Source organism: Cebus imitator, unplaced genomic scaffold (genome assembly GCF_001604975.1).
Source record: "Cebus imitator isolate Cc_AM_T3 unplaced genomic scaffold, Cebus_imitator-1.0 Scaffold69, whole genome shotgun sequence".
Lineage (NCBI taxonomy): Eukaryota > Metazoa > Chordata > Mammalia > Primates > Cebidae > Cebus > Cebus imitator.
Genome location: NW_016107384.1, coordinates 7,630,166 through 7,645,721, shown reverse-complemented (window position 1 = coordinate 7,645,721; position 15,556 = coordinate 7,630,166). Strand labels below are relative to the sequence as shown.

Here is a 15,556-nt window from a genome sequence, read left to right as displayed (position 1 = left end):
TCCTTCAACAGGTGGGAATTACAATTCGACTTGAGATTGAGATTCGAGTGGGCTCACAGAGCCAAACCAAATCACCTGGTATCTAGTTAGTCAATGATTTTTGAACCTGGCTTGGCCTTGACTATTACAGAAGACCTAGCCCTTAGATCCCTAATTAAATTTGTAACTTTAAATGATCTAGTCTTTCTACATAAAGGACATCACATACACTTTGTCCGGTGGCTGAAAGAAACAGTGTGAACTATTACTTGATACTTTAAAATCTAGATGGGTTTAAAAGTATGCTTTTAGAAAGCCTAAACCAAAAGGTGTGCTGGACAGTTCTGTTTGCTCCTTGCAAAATGTGATGACAGTTTCCTTCTTCATCTCTGTCTGAAATCCTCATCTGGGTGGACTACAGCAATGAGATCCTTCTTGCTAGGTATTCTGGTAGTTTGAGTTCAACAGAATACCATGAGAAAAGAGCATAGAGAGTGAGGAAGGTGAGTTCAGATATTCAGTACCATGAATTTAAGCATAAGGTTTCCACATTTGAGGAGCAGGAGGAAGCAAGCCTAGATGACACTGAATTTCAGAGAAATGTCAAATAATTTTCTAATTATGTACGTGTAATATTTGATACATACTTAAAATATTGTTTAAATAAATTCAAAGTTAACTGAGCATCCTTTATTTTATTTGGCAATCCTACTTCAATATTGTGGCCTTGCAGAATCCCTCAAAGATTATAATCTTTCTTAAGGCAGCCTTTAAAAGCAATTATCTTATTCAAGGTTCTGGCATTTTGATGCTCTCCTGCAACCATGTGAAGGAATCTCATACTATCCCTTTGCTTATAAAAGTACTAAGGTTTACTGGCATTGTCATTATGAAATGTTGTGTAAAGCACTGGATTTTACCAAAAAAACAAACAAACAAAAAACAAACAAACAAAAACTATTATCCATATCATCCTCAAATTCAAGTAGAGTAAAAAATAAATGTTGTATTTTAAAAATTTGAATTACCAACATTTTATAAAACCTTTTTCTTTTGATCTAATAAATTGCCTTTGGCTTTAAAGGCAATGGGAATCTCATCGATACTCTTTTGGAATCTCATTGATACTCTCCATATGAACTGACAACTGGCTATCTTATGAATCTTGAATTATCATCCCCGAAACTCTATTCTACTTATTACTGGCTAGTATGGCAGTGAGACCTAAAACTTAAGAATCCTTAGAAGTAAGGATTCTTCAGGCTAAAGACAGGTAAACCAAGACCTTCAAATCAATATGATATTGGCACAAAATTGAAAGATTCCATCTACGATAACAGAAAAAGAATGTTGTTTCGAGATCTTGCTATCCTTCTTTCTTCTTACTTCGTTATAAGTTTCACTTTATTTAAATGAACCTTAGCAATTGTCCTAAAAGGGTTTTTCAAAATTATATTACTCCATTTATATCATTATTACACTCTTGACCCTCCTTATCCTTTCTCTCATTTAAATTTGTCATTCACCTGTGCATTTCTCTGAATCTTTTTGATGATTAGATCTATCTGCTACAACTTAAGCTCCTAATAAATACCTAATTGATATTTCATTAAATATTACAAAGGAAATATTCCCTTTAACTGGTTCCTTTTATACTGGAATTATTCTCCTATATTAACTCCAACCTTCAATCTTCTAAAAATCGGGCTCTCGCCACAAATTATTAGAATGCCTTTGTAGAAACCATTTCACCCTGAGGGCATAACTGAGTTCACCAGGATGAACAATTGGTATAGGAGCTTTCTCACCACAGTAGTCAGTCTGTTTGTTCCTCTCAGACATTCTCCAGCCTGGTTCTCAGGAATTATTAATTCCTATTAACAGAATCTACTAATCTCAAAGGATGGATAATTGGCTTATTCCTGATGTGATAAATTGGACAATATGTTCCTCACCAGGGTTTAATTCTTACGTGGAAAGCAGACTTTCAATTGACTACTTTATACACCCTGTCTTGTATTTTTGATGCTGTTACTAGAAGTTTCAATATATATAAAATCCCTACCTCTCCAGAGGACCATGTTTCTTTGAGAATTATACCTGGAAACTTGCAAAATAAATGAAGCACAGACAACTCAGGATTGCTTCCTAGAGAGAGAATATGTTTTCTTCATGTACACTTTTGGGCTGCTATTCCAACAACAAACATGTAAGCAACAATAAAAATTGATCCAGAATATATCATCAAATTTGGCAGAAGTAAAAAACAACTATTAATTCGGCTCTAGGGGCCAAGCTTACATTCATTAACCAGGATCCAATCACAGCCTGGATATATTTTTGCTGAGGCAAGAGAGGTAATAGTTCACATTTTATTTTGCATCAATATTTATGTCACTGGTCAGGTGAAACAATGTACATGTAAACTTAAAAAAAAGTCACCTGCCTTCCTATGATTAAGCTTAATTGATCATAGACATATTATTATGTTTTAAGCTTAGCAATTTAGATATATGTACTCATTATTTTAGGGGAATTAATAATGATTTGGCTTCTGATTATTTCTTTTATTTCATTTGGAAATGTATTCTTTCCAGAGTCTTAAATGCCCATATCTATCCATTTTACATTAGATTATTCCTGAGTTCATGCTACAAAAATAAAAAAAATAAAAAAATATTCAGCACTTATTTTAGTCTATCTAAAACCATCAATTTCTGTACAAATTTTGACAGTCAGACAGTGATTTTCTATGGATGTATAACTTACATACAATTATATTCACCCTTTCAAGTACAAATAAGTATTTTTAGTGTATTCACAAAGATGTGCAACTATCACCACTAAACAATTCCAGACATTTTTTTATTAGTATATCATTTTAGTATATCTTCTTTGGAGGAATATCTATTCAGATTACTTGCCAATAAAGAAATAAATGTGATGATCTCTTTATTATAGAATTATGGATAATATTTCTAAATTCTGGATTAAAAAACGTTTTATAGATATGTGATATCAAATATTTTTCCCATTTTGTCAATGCTTTTTTCATTTTCATCATAGAGTCCATTGAAATACAGTTTTAATTTTAATATTGATTTTGTAATTTGTCTTTTCTCTTTTGCTTGATAATGAAGTCCAATTTGTATTTTTTTCACTTGTGGTTTTGGTGTTATATCTAAGAAATCTTAGCCTAATCCAAGATCATAAATATTTTCTTCTAAGAGAAATAGAAGAAAACATTTTTTTTTTCGTTTTAACATTTATATATTTTTTTAGTTTTTTAGTGTTTTTTTTTTAGTTTTAACATTTATATTTAAGTTTATGATCCATTTTTAGTTAATTTTTGTGTATAATAGGAGACGAAGATCTATCTTCATGGTTTTGCATGTAGATATCTAGCTATATTACAGAACAATTTGTTAAAAAGACTACTTTATGTCCCTTGAATTAACTTGGCAGCCCTGTTGAAAGTCAATTGACCATAGAAGGATGGGTTAGTTTATGGGCAATAAAATTCTGTTTTATTTATTTATATGTCTATCTTTATGCCAGTACCACAGAGTCTTTCTTATATTAGTTTTATAATGGTAAACCCTCAAGGTTAGCCAGAGTTGGGAGTTTAGAGCCTTATTAGTTCTTTCACCTAGGTTGTCTAATTGGTTGAAATCCAGTTATTTATAAAATTTCCTTGTATAGCTATTTCTGCAAGGTCAGTAATAATGAGCATTCCCTTATATTTTATTTTATGCAATTTGTCTTTTCTCTTTTGCTTGACAATTCTAGCTAAAGGTTTATCAATTAAATTGATCTTTTAAAAGAACTAACTGCTAATATTACTGATTTTCTCTATTGCTTTTCTATATACAATTTCTTTAAATTCTGCTTGAATTGTTAATTTTTGCTTTTTCCTGCTTGCTTTGGATTTTAAAAGCTGGAAAGTTTTATTATGGATTTGATTTCTTCTTTTTAATATACATATTTTCAGCTATAAATTTTTCCTCTTAGCATTGTTTTAGTTTCTTCCCATAAGTTTTAGTGTGTTATGCTTTCATTCTCCGTCATCCCAAAGTACTTTATAACTTTTCTTCTGATTTCTTATTTGATTCATTTAATATTTATAGTATCTACTTTATTTTCAGATGCAATTAAATTTTCCATATTTCCTTCTGCCTTTGATTTCTAATGGCATTAAACAAAGGTCAGTGAAATGCATTTTACAATTTCAACCATTTCAAAAAGTGTTTCTTTATTTTTAATTGGCAATAATTATACTTAGGGATAGAATGTTATGTTTTGATCTTTGTATACATTATAGAAAAATTTAATAAAACTAATTAGCATATCTATTATCTTGCCAACTTATAGTTTTATGGTAAAGACATTAAAAATCCATTGTATTAGCAATTTTAAAACATTAAATACATTATTATAAACTGTGGTCATGATGAAGTGCAATTGATCACTAAAACTTATTCCTGTCATCTAACTGAAACTTTGTACACTTTGATCAATATCTTCTCTCTTCCATTCCCCAAACCCCACAAACTGCCACAGCCTCTAGTAATAACTTTCTACTCTCTGCCACTGTGAAATCTATGCCTTTATACTCCGCATGTGAGATCATACATTATTTTATCTATGTGTGCCAAGCTTATTTCACTTAACGTAAAGTTTACCAGTTCTATCTATGTTGTCACAAATGACAAAATGTCCTTTTTTTAAAAAAGCTGTGTAGGATTCCATTGTCTATATATACTACATTTAAAAAGTTTATTAACCCATTGATAGACAGTTAGATTGCATCTATGCTTGGCCATTGTAAATAATGCTGCAATTAAAGTGAGTGTACAGATATATCTTTAACATAAAAATTTCAATTCCTTCATATATATTTAAGACATAGAATTGCTAGATCATATGATAATTCTATTTTTAGGTTTTTGAGGAAATGCCATACTATTTCCCAAAATAGTTGTACTAATTAACATCCTCAACAGTGTACAAAAATTTCATTGACTTAATGTACTCACCAATACTTGTTATGTTTTGTCTTTTTTATTATTATTATACTTTAAGTTCTGGGGTACATATGCAGAACGTGCAGGTTTGTTACATAGGTATGCAAGTGCCATGATAGTTTGCTGCATCCATCTCCGCATCATCCACATTAGGTATTTCTCCTAATGTTATCCCTCCCCAACCCTCCACCCGCTGCTATCCCTCCCCTAACCCCCCAACCCCCGACAAGCCCCAGTGTGTGATGTTCCCTCCCTGTGTCCATGCTTCCTCATTGTTCAACACCCACTTATGAGTGAGAACATGCAGTGTTTGGTTTCCTGTTCTTGTGTCAGTTTGCTGAGAATGGTGGTTTCCAGCTTTATCCATGTCCCTGCAAAGGATATGGGCTCATCTTTTTTTATGGATGCATAGTATTCCATGATGTATAGGTGCCACATTTTCTTTATTTATTCTATCATTGATGGGCATTTGGGTTGGTTCCAAGTCTTTGCTATTGTGAATAGTGCCACAGTAAACATACATGTGCATGTGTCTTTATAGTTGAATGTTTTATACTCCTTTGGGTATATACCCAGTTTTGTCATTTTTGTAATAGCCATTCAAAAGAGCTTTACAAAATACCTCATAGTGATTTGTATTTACATTTATTTGATGATTAGAGATGTTGAACATTTCTTAACATGTCTGTTGACCATTCATATGCCTTCTCTTGAGAAATGTCTGTTTAGATTATTTGCCAATTTTATAATAAAGATATTTGTTTTCTTGCTGTTGAATTATTTAATTATTTATATATTTTAGATTTTTGTCCCTTATCAGAGATATATGGTTTGCTGATATGATCTCTTAATCTGTGGGGTTTCTGTTCACTTTGTTCATTGTTTACTTTGAAGAAGCTTTTCAGTTTGATGCAATCAATTCTTAAAATTTATGGAGGCTTTTTTTTGCTCTGTCCTTTAGAATGTTTAATATTTGCTAGAGAAGGATGTGTATTCTGCTGTGTTTGTTTGATGTGTTCTATAGATATCTCTTAAGTCTAAGTAGTTCATCATGTTTAAATCTTCTATTTTAGTATTGATAGTCTGTCTTATTTTAGCTACTATTTCAAGGTGAGCATTCAAGTATTCAATTATTATTGTTGAAATACATCCTAATCCCTTTAATTCTGTCAATTTTGCATTCCGTATTTTGGATCTCTGTTGTTAGATGCACATAGGTTTATAATTGTTATACCTTTTGATAGATTTACCCTTTCATCATTACAATTTTTCAATCTATATTAATAATTTCTGTCTTAAAATAGAATGTTAAAAACTATTAACTATACCCACTGTAGCTATATGTTGGTCATGTTTACACGATATGTCTTTTTTCATTCTTTTGTTTTTAAACTATTTGGTTTTTTTAAAAACTTTTATTTTAGATTAAAAGGGTACCTGTACAGGTTTCTTAGCTGGGTAAATTGCATGAGGATGAAGTCTATGGTACAAATTATTCCATCACCCATGTACTGTGCATAGCACCCAATAGTTTTTCAACGGTTGCCCCCTTCCCTACCTCTGCTTATTAGTAGTCCCAAGTTTCATCATTGCCCCTTTATGTCCATGAGTATGCACTGTTTAGTTCCACTTATAAATGGGAACATGTAATATTTGGTTTTCTTTTCCTGCATTAATTATCTTAGGATAATGGGCCCCAGCTGCATCCATGTTGCTGCAAAAGGCATGATTGATTTTACTTTTTTTTTCTGGCTGTGTATCCCATTACCTGAGCCAGCAGAGAGTGTATGCCTATAAACCAGAATCAAATTTATACCTGGCCATGTTGCCCGCTCCCAGCTCTTACCCAGCATCATCTCCTGGCTTGTAGGTCACAGTGCACAGGCCAGTATAAAATCTGCCAGAAGTGCCAAAACACTCTACCCAGTATTCCCTACAGTCACATTTTCTGAAGAAGGCAGAAAAAGGAAAGAAATAAAGCAATAGTATTATAGAGAAAGAAAGAAAAAACAACCTACCTTCATGAAAATAATTACAAAAAATGGAAATATCAGTGTCTCTACATGAGAAGGAACCAGCGCAAAAATACTGGCACCATGAAAAATCTGAATGTCCTCACACCACCATAGGAACACACTAGATCTCCAGCAATGACTTCTAACCAAAATGGAAACTCAGAAATGACAAATAATTCAAAGTATGGATAACAATGAAGCTCAACAAGATCCAAGACAATGTCGAAAATCAACAGGAGGAAGCTTTTAAAATAATCCAGAAAATAAGAGATAAACATCTTAAAATTAACCAGAGCTTCCAAAATTGAAAAACTCATGTAAGGAATCTCAAAGTACAATTAAAAGGTTTATCAATAGACATGACCAAACAGAACAAAGAACGTCAAAAATTGAAGACCAGACTTGTTTTTTAACTATTAAGTTCAGGGTCACAGGTACACATTTGTTACACAGGCAAACTTGTGTCATGAGGGTTTGTTGTACAGATTATTATCACGCAAGTATTAAGCCTAGTACTCATTAGTTGTTTTGCTTGATCCTCTCCCTCCTTTTACTCTCCACCCTACAAAAGGCCCCAGTGTGTATTTTCCACTCTATGTGAAGATCAGTATTTTGAACCAGTTCAGCCAGACAAAATAAATTAAGAAGAATTTTTTAAAATAAACAATCTCCAAAAATTTGGGGATTATGCAAAGTTGCCAAAACTATGAATTACTGGCATTCCTGAGAGACAAGGAGAAAAAGCAAACAACCTGTAAAACATATTCGATGGAACAATTCAAGAAAATTTTTCTAATCTTGATAGAGAGATAGACATATAGATATGAGAAATCATGTGAACACTTCAGAGATACTATATGAAACATATAACCAAGGCACGTAGACCCCAGACTGTCCAAAGTGAATGCAAAAGAGAAAATTTTAAAGGCTGCTATTTGTGATTATGAATCTAATGTATGCCTCTTATAGATAGCAGATAGCTGAATTATGTTGTATTTTAAAATCCGTTTTACTACTCTCTGTTTTTTAGTTGGAGTGTTTAGTTCATGTACCTTTTTCATATAAATTTATGGGATTCAAGTGTAATTTTGTTACATACATAGATTGTGAAGTGGTAAGGTCAAGGCTTTTAGGGTATCCATATCACCTGAATACTGTACATTGAAACCATTAAGTTCCATTCCCACACCCTCATTCATCTGAGTCTCCATTATCTAGCATTCCACAGTCTATGGCCATGTGTAAGCATTATTTAGCTCCCACTTATAAGTAAGAATATGTGGTATTCAACTTTCTTTGTCTGACTTGTTTCATCTAAGATAATGGCCTACCTTTCTATTCATGTTGCTGCAAAATATGTGATTTCATTCTTTTTATGGCTGAATAGTATTCCTTTGTGTATATATACCACCTTTTCTTTAACCTACCATTCATTGATGAACACTAACGTTGATTCCATGTCTTTGCTATTGTAAATAGTACAGCAGTAAGCACACTGGTACAGGTATTTATTTGATATGTTTTCTTTTCATTTATGTAGACATCCAGTCATGGGATTACTGAATGAAATGGTACTTCTATTTTTACTTCTTTGAGATATCTTCAATTTTTTTTATAGAGGTTGTACTAATTTACATTCACACCAACAGTATATAAGCAATCCCTTTTCTTCAAATCCTTGCCAACATGTTATTTTTTGTTTTTCAAATATTAGCTATTCTGACTAGTGTAAGATTATATCTCAATGTGGTTTTAATTTGCATTTCTCTGAAGATGAGTGATGTTGAGAATGCTTTGATGATAAACCTGCTGATCATTTGTGTATATTCTTTTGAAAAATGTCTACTTAGGAGCTCTGCCCATTTTTTAATAGTATTGTTTTTGCTTTTGTTGTTGTTGAGTTTGTGGAAATTCTGGATATTAGTCCCCTATCAGATGCATAATTTGTGCATATTTTTTTCCATCATGCAAGCAGTCTGTACACTCTGTTGATTATTTCTTTCACTGTGCAAAAGCTTTTTGGTTTAATTAAATCTTATTTGTCTATTTTTGGTTTTGCTGCCTGTACTATTGTGGTCTTAATCATAAGGCCTTTGCCTAAACCAATAAAGTGAAAATTCAAAAGAATTTTCCTTTGGTTTTTCCTTTGGTATTTTTATAGTTCGAGGTCTTATATTGAACTTAAACCATCCTGAGTTGATTTTTTGTAGACAATGAGAGATAGGGGTCCAGTTTTATTCATCTTCATATTACAAGCCAATTTTGCCAGCACCGTTTATTGAAAAGGTTATCTTTTTCATGGTGAATGTTCTAGTCAATTTCGTCAAGATCTGAAGGCTATAGACTTGTAGTTTTATTTTTAAATTCTCTATTCTTTTCCATTGATCTTTGTGTCAAATTTAAGTATCATGCTGTTTTGAATACTACTAATTTGATAAGTCTGGTAGTGGGATGCCATCAGCTTTGTTTTTTGGTAGTGGAATGCCTTCAGCTTTGTTTATTGATTGCTCTATTAGGGTCTTTTATGGTTCCATATTAATTTCCTATATTTTTTCTAATTATGTGGAAAATGACATTTTCGTGGAAATTTCACTGAATCTGTAGATTGCATTGGGCAGTATGTCATTTTAATATTATTAATTTTTCTATGATTATGGGTGGTTTTCCATTTGTTTGTGTTATCTACATTTTACTTCATCCGTTATGTAGTTTATCTTATAGGGATGTTTCACCTCCTTAGGAATAAATATATTCCTAAGTCTTTTATTTGTAGGTATTGTAAATGGGATTGCCTTCTTGATTTAGTTTTCATCTGGATTGTTATTGGTATATAGAAACACTACTGGTTTTTGTATGTTTATTTTGTATCCTAAAATTTACCTTATCAAATCTAGGTAAGGCTTGATGGGGTCTTCAGGATTTTATATTCATGGTTTCTGCATTCACAAGTTCAACCAAGAACACATCAAAATTTGGAAAAATTAAATAAAATAGAATGTAAATGAAAGAATAAAGATAACAACTATTTACATTGTATTTACATTGTTGTAGGTATTATGAGTAATCTAAAGGTTTTTAAGGGAGAAACATAAATTTATAAATTGTATGTAGAACCAAATGTATGATTCAATAAATTATTTATTATTATGTAAATATATAAAATTCATTACCATTTTAAATAAGATACTCATTCATATAAACTAATAATTTTATTAATAATCTACTAGTCAGTTTATTTGCTATAATTCTCAATAAAACTGAAACACAAAAGAGAGAGTAACAGATAGAATCTCACAATCATTTAATATTTTTAGTTATAAAGTTAAATAGTTTGAATTACAAAACCATCTTACTCAAATAACTTGCTATGTAGTTAAACATACAATTACTTAGCTTTTTGTCTTTTTTTTGAGACAAAGCTTTACTCTGTTAACGAGGCTGGAGTTCTGTGGCTCAATCAAGGGCTCACTGCAGATATGACCTCCAGGACTCAAGGGACCCTCCCATCTCAGCCTCCTGAATAGCTGGGACCACAGACATGAACCACGAAGCACAGTTAATTGTGTTTGTTTGTTTCTTTGCTTTTATAGATATGATGTTTCCTTATGTTGCCCGGGCTGGTCTTGAATTTCTCAGCTCAAGTGATTTATCTGCCTGGGCCTCCTAAAGTGCTGGGATTACAGGCATGATCCACCATGCTCAGCCTGCTCACCATTATTTATATAAACTTCAGTCCTAAGAATTGTGCTTTTCCTTGTGTAGGATTTACTAAAAAGAGTCTTTTCTTTGGAATAATAAACTCTTTTGTGATTTTTGTATGAAAAAATAATAAGACTAGGATTATAGAGCATAAATCCTGTGTTGCATAGCTTCTCAATGAAAGGAAATATTGAAGATAAATAAAAGGGCAAATTGCATATAAGATAAATTAAATAAAAATATGTTATGAACCACTATAATTTATTAAGTAATATTTATGTTATTCTTTTTCTCTCATGACTGTCACATGAATTTTTACGGATCAAGTCAGAGACAGTAATTTCATTATAATGGTATCAAAATACCACTCTTAAACACCAAATGTTTTGAAATGCTTACTTTACAATTAGACTCAAGGTTAGCATTAGAAAAGCCATGGAAAAAGTGATGCTTACTGGTACCTTTAAAAATCCTTTCTGCAAAAAAAGTAGCTCTATAAGCAACTAAAACATCTTTATTATCTTCAGGTTTTATTAGTTGGGGCTACAGTCATGACAAGAATATAGATCTAAACACACAGAATGTTATTACTTCGTCAACATAGGAAAAGTTACTCTGCAATGATCCTTATGAGGCTTGCTTTATAACATTTCTGATTAAATGATTGCATATCCATTGACAAATACATACACACAAATCCACGCACACCCCAGACTGAACTCTCCATTATTATCTTGTCTCTGTTACTTAGGAATGCTATAGTGCATGTTGGAGTTTCTCTGTAACATTCTTTCTACTGTTCACTAATTGTGTAGCAAGCACATAATAAAATTAGCATGCCTAGTCCCTCAGCTTCATGACTGAAAACACTCAGGGGTGTCCTATGCCTTCTAACACCATTGATTGATTATTATAACCCAGGTAGAGAACAAGTGGTGTGTGGTGACATTGGTTTGATCACAGAAAATGATTCAGATTTGGTTCAATGCATTTGAATTTCAGAAAATTGACTTAGAACATTAAAACAGAAATTTCTTGCTTCATGATGTAGTTTTTAACTTAAAACCTGAATCTTCTAAAACCACTTGATTACTTTGATTACTTGAGGGAAGCCGCTGGAGGACAGAGCTGACACAGAAAGGAAAGAATATGTAGTTGATACAAACATAAAATAAAATAACAAGAATCCTGATTAAAGAATAAATACCTGAAAAAGTTTTAGATATCCTTTGTTCATTCATTTGGTTTTAGTTGGTTTACCATTTAATCAACTTTCGATGGCAGGAGATACAATAAATTACACATGACAAATGTTTTCAATATTAACAAACCCATGCTTAAGAACATATTGTATATCCATTAGCTACATAAAACCTTTTCCTTGATTAATACACTTTGTCTGGGTAAGGACAAGATTATATTTACAAGGCCGGGCACGGTGGCTCACGCTTGTAATCCCAGCACTTTGGGAGGCCGAGGCGGGTGGATCGCAAGGTCAAGAGATCGAGACCATCCTGGTCAACATGGTGAAACCCCGTCTCTACTAAAAATACAAAAATTAGCTGGGCATGGTGGCGCACGCCTGTAGTCCCAGCTACTCGGGAGGCTGAGGCAGGAGAATTGCTTGAACCCAGGAGGCGGAGGTTGCGGTGAGCCGAAAACGAGACATTGAACAAAAAAAGAGAAAAAAAGACAAAACTCCATCTAAAAAAAAAAAAAAAAAAGATTATATTTACAGCTGAATTACATGTCTTTAATTTCTAGTAAAAATAAAGTTTCTACCAATAAAAATGAAAGATAATATGCACCTAGTAGTACTTAATATTCATATTAGCCAGTCATAAATACTGTAGACAATTCAGTCATATGAGGTTCATCTAGCTCCAAAATCTGTTCCACTTAGTTGAAGAAATATCTGGTAGGTTTGTTCAAGAGCAAGTATGCTTCATAATTTAACTGTGACCAAGGCTGAATTCACAATTTTTAAATTATTTTTTCATATATTAGTGTGCACTTAAAATCCTATATAAATACATTTTTCTGTTTGATATGAATGCCTATCTATCTCATGAATTCATAATTAGTAATGTTAAAAAATACATTATATTTTGCTTTTATTAAAAGTATATACAAAATTACTGATCCATTACTTTCTTCTACTCATTAAAATTCATGCTAAAATAAATGTAACTACCTTCTGGTTACTGTAATTTAAATTGAACATTATTCTGTTATTATCTTGTCAACAGAGCTTCTCTAAATCCATATATTTCAAGTTAAAGAGATAGGAAAAATATGAAATGTTTACATTCAATTTTGAAAGAAGCTATGAAGAAATTGAGTTTAAGTACTAGTTAGCTAAAATGATTATGGATGATTGACTATGCTTGAATGATTCATGTTGTATGGTTCATTTTCTTTCTTAAACTAGGTAATCGTTCAATGCCATTTATTTATTTTAAGAAAATTTTATTCCATATTTACTCTGTATTGGTCACTGACATAGAAGCTAGAAGCACAGAGTGAAACAGTACACAATCCCTGTCTTTCAAAGTCTTTTATTCTTCACTGCTGGGAGGCTGTGAACTTTCACAAGTGCATGATCATTAATCACCAAGCCGCTGCTCTTTTCCTATAGGCTAATTGTTCCTTCTGTCCTCTGGCCCTTTACCCTGTTTTCAAATTGTCTACCATCTCTTTCTGTTTACAAAATTCTATACCATAAAATTTTTAACTATCAGTGAAGATAAAATTTATTAAACTTTCAAAAAATTATACAGGCACATTTTTATATCATGATTGCATATTATATGGCCTTGCGTATGTGGTAGAAAGATTTTAGTTTACAGTAATATTGAAAATTTTGCTAAATATTTGAGAGTGACATTAATTAATATATTTATTTATGTAATTATTCATTGAATAGCTACTGTATGACATACACTGTTCTAGCTGCAGTCAAGTCAATTCACTGTTGATTATTTTCTTTAAAATCTAATCAAATAGGAAAATGCATACTTTAGGAAATAAAACAGTGCAGAGATAATTACTTGCCTTAGGAGAATCAGATTGCATTATACAAATATTTCACACAGGGCTAGAATGTCTTATCTTAGCAAAACCACATGCATTGTACATTTTCTCTCTGGTTCTTATATATTCTTTGATACTTTTTGAATACTTTTAGAAGCTCTTTCAAATTATGCATTTTAGAAAACTTAAATTTTTTTTCCTCCATAGTTGTTCAATTTTTTTTAACAAACTATTTTTAGAGTAGTTTTAGTTTCACAGTAAAGTTGAGTAGAAGGTACAGATATTTTCCATATAGGCTTATGCCAAATTTGCATATTCTGTTTTATTATTAATATTCCCCACTTGAGTGATATATTTGTTACAATCAATGAACTTACATTGACACATCATTATTGCCCAAAGTCCATAGTTTACATTAGGCTTTACTCTTGATGCTGTACATTCCATGGATTGGACAAATGTCTAATTACTTGTATCAACCATTATGGTGTCATTCAGAGTAGTTACATTGCCTTGCTCTAAAAATCCTGTGCTCCATCAATTCATACTTCCCTACACCAACCCCTGGCAAACACTGCTATTTTTACTGTCTTCTTAGTTTTGCCTTTCTCATGATATCATATAGTTGAATTCAAACAGCATACAGCCTTTTCAGATTTTTGGGAGGCTTCATAATATGTATTAAGTTTTCCATATTTTTTCATTGCTTGAAATTGAATTTCTTTGTAATGTTAAATTGTATTCTACTTTCTTGACGCGCTACTGTTTATTTTTCTATTCATTTATGGAAGAAATCTTGGTTGACTACAAGTTTTAGCAATTATGATTAAACCTGCTACAATAATCTATGTGAAGGTTTTGGTGAGGATATAAGTTCTCAATTATTTTAGGTAAATACCAAGGAGCACCATTGATGGATTATTAGATAATAGCATATTTAGTTTCACACAAAAAGCTTCCAGACTGTCTTCCAAAATGGCAGTTGGCTTTTGCTTTCCAACCACCAATAAGTTAGAGTTCTTGTTGGTCCACATCTTGGTTACCATTTGGTATTGTCAGTATTCCAGATTTTAAGATTTTGTTTTTTATATTATAAGTAATATTTTTGAATATGCATTAATAAAATGCTGTTCATCATTGTATTTTGTATATGAGTAGTATCAGCATAATTATATTTGATGACAATAATTTCGTGTATGTAATGCTTTGCATTCAATTCACATTTTTAATATTTATATTATTAATGAAATTGTTGCTACCTAAAAGTTTTAGTTATAAATTATGATTACGATCTGGCCTCTGAAAGTCTATATGTACTTCAGACTGATTTCAAATTAAAATCAACTAAAATAGTAAACATTTCCAAAGCTTTTGCATAACATTAATTTCTAGGAAACATGTTTATCACATAAATATATAAAATGAAATATTTTTTGGTCCCACCAACAAAAAATGAATAATTAAAATTTTCATGGACATTTTAAAATTTTATTTTAAAAAAGGAAATATATAATATGTAGTGCTATTACTGATTTTTATTTATTATATTTTGATGGTTTAAAAGTTATTCTTTAGTACTCCAAGGCAGAATTTGTATGGCCACAGGATATGATTTTATAAGGGTACATTATAATTTTGATATTATTTCTATGTTTTGAATTATTATAGTTACTTCAAATTTATTCTTAAAAGTAAACCACAACTTTTGTAAGCAACCTGCATGTAAATCCTTAGAGAAGAGTATTATTTTGCCTACTTAAAAATTTTTAAGTTCAGACATGGTAGCTTATACCTGTAATCCCAACG

General features: G+C 31.6%; 1 long non-coding RNA gene across 1 annotated transcript in view; it reads left to right on the top strand.

The window, feature by feature from the left end:
• LOC108306029 overlaps positions 1 to 10,883 on the top strand; it is a 65,847-nt gene extending 54,964 nt beyond the window's left edge. The window contains exon 4 of the long non-coding RNA XR_001825977.1: positions 10,609 to 10,883. This is a non-coding gene — a long non-coding RNA (uncharacterized LOC108306029). The remainder of the gene's footprint in view (positions 1 to 10,608) is intronic.
• The last annotated feature ends 4,673 nt before the right edge of the window (positions 10,884 to 15,556 follow it).